The sequence below is a fragment of the Gavialis gangeticus genome, unplaced genomic scaffold (assembly GCF_001723915.1).
Source record: "Gavialis gangeticus isolate Ggan-Ray unplaced genomic scaffold, GavGan_comp1, whole genome shotgun sequence".
In the NCBI taxonomy this organism is placed as follows: Eukaryota; Metazoa; Chordata; order Crocodylia; family Gavialidae; genus Gavialis; species Gavialis gangeticus.
The window spans coordinates 48,483,271-48,485,461 of record NW_017729000.1 but is presented as its reverse complement, the minus strand read 5'-3'; the positions used below and the strand labels follow the sequence as shown (position 1 = coordinate 48,485,461).

Below are 2,191 nucleotides of genomic sequence, written 5' to 3'. Positions count from 1 at the left end.
GCCGCCCGCGCCGGCCCCACATACCGCGGCCGAGGCGCCCTGCTCCGCAGGAAGCCGCCGGCTGCAGCCGAGATCCGCGCACTTCCGGGAGCCGGGGCCTGGGAGCGGCCCGTTCCCAGACTTTTCACTGAATTTCCCCTTGAACTTCTCCATATCACAGGGGTGTAGGTTGGTCTAATAAAAGATATTCGATTCACCCAAAGAGCCTTGTCTGCCCTTAAATCCTGCGTGGGGGCACAGATTAGGTGTGAGGACATGAGTGTGAGCCTGGCTATCAGGGTGCAAACAACTTGCAGGTTTGGTGTGATCTTGAATCTGAGGGTGGAAAAGGAGATCAAATAGGTAGAGAAGTGATTCTGATGGTCAGGGATGGACAAGAGTGGAGATGATCCTGGCTGCTAGAGCAAAAGGTAGGCTGTACCCTTGTGGGAACTGGAGTGACTTTAGCTATAGAAACAGCTGGGAAATGGAGAGCCCCAGGCAGTCTCATCATACCAGCAGGACAAGCTGAAAAGTCTGAGGAAGGAACTGAGTCTCCTACCTGAAAACAAGACACAGGAAGGCCCTACAGACCTAGGGCACTGCAGAGAATACACACAAGGTTTTACAGGCTGCAGCTGTAATTTTCTGCCACACAAGGTCTCCTTTTCATATGCTTTTGTAATATGGGATGGGACAAGACAGAAAGTTGCTATGGGGAATATGGATACCATACAGTATATTAACACACATTACCATATATCCCTCAGGTCTAAGAGGTGTTTGTTCTGCTGCCATACTAGCATACATCATTTTACCTGGGGAATCTGAGAATCAAGTCTGGATTTTGGCTATATCATCAAGATGGTATTTTACAATGAAAGTGCAGTTTTATTTTCATAGATTTCATAGACATTAGGGCTGGAAGGGACCTCGGAGGATCATTGAGTCCAGCCCCCTGCCCAAAGGGCAGGAAGTCAGCTGGGGTCGTAGGATCCCAGCAAGTTAAGCATCCAATTTGCTCTTGAAGTGTTCAATGTAGGTGCTTGAACCACCTCCGATGGCAGGCTGTTCCAGACCTTGGGGGCTCGGACAGTAAAGAAATTCTTCCTTATGTCCAGCCTGAAATAGTCTCGCAGTAGTTTATGACTGTTCGACCTCATCATACCTTGGGGTGTTCTGGTGAACAGATGTTCCCCCAGATCCTGGTGGTCACCCCTGATAAACTTATAGGTGGCCATCAGATCACCCCTGAGCCTGCACTTTTCCAGGGTAAAGAGCCCCATGGCTCTCAGCCTGTCATCGTAAGGTCTGTTCTCCTGACCTCTGATCATGTGCATGGCTCTTTTCTGGACTCTCTCAAGCTTCTCCACATCTTTTTTGAATTGTGGAGCCCAAAACTGGATGCAGTACTCCAGCTGCGGCCTCACCAAGGCCGAGTACAAGGGGAGAATGACATCCCAGGATTTGCTTGAGAAGCATCTATGGATGCAAGCCAGCGTTTTGGTCACTTTAGTAGCCGCAGCATCGCATTGAAGGCTCATGTTCATCTTGTGATCAATGATGACCCCCGAGTCTCTTTCTGCCATAGTGCTGGCCAGCGTAGCACTGCCTAGCCTATAAGGATGCTGCAGGTTTTTCTTCCCAAGGTGGAGAACCTTGCATTTTTTGGTGTTAAAAACCATTAGGTTCTTGTCCGCCCATTTGCTGAGCCTGTCCAGGTCAGTCTGGATCGTCCGCCTGTCCTCTGGCGTGGATGCTTTGCCCCTAAGTTCGGTGTCATCGGCGAACTTGGCCAGTCCGCTCCTGACTCCAATGTCCACATCATTAATGAAGATGTTGAACAATATGGGTCCAAGGACAGATCCTTGGGGGACCCCACTGGTCACAGGGCACCATGATGACTGACTGCCATCAATTACTACGCTCTGGGTCCGACCACAGAGCCAATTACCCAGCCAGCAGATCCTGGTGGACCCACGGCCACAATTGGCCAGTTTTGCCAAGAGGTGATCATGGGATACCAGATCGAAAGCTTTTTTGAAGTCAAGATATATGACATCAATCTCTTCTCCCTTGGCCAGGTGATAGGTCACCTGGTCGTAGAAGGAAATGAGATTGGTCAAGCAAGACCTACCCGCAACAAGCCCGTGCTGGCTATCCCTCAGGATGTTGGCATCAGCTAGTCCATTAAGGATGGCCTCTTTAATAA

At 50.1% G+C, this 2,191-nt stretch overlaps 1 protein-coding gene across 1 annotated transcript in view; it reads left to right on the top strand.

Moving 5' to 3' along the window:
* LOC109290195 (toll-like receptor 2) overlaps positions 1-2,191 on the top strand; it is a 17,846-nt gene that overhangs the window by 783 nt on the left and 14,872 nt on the right. The window lies entirely within an intron of this gene.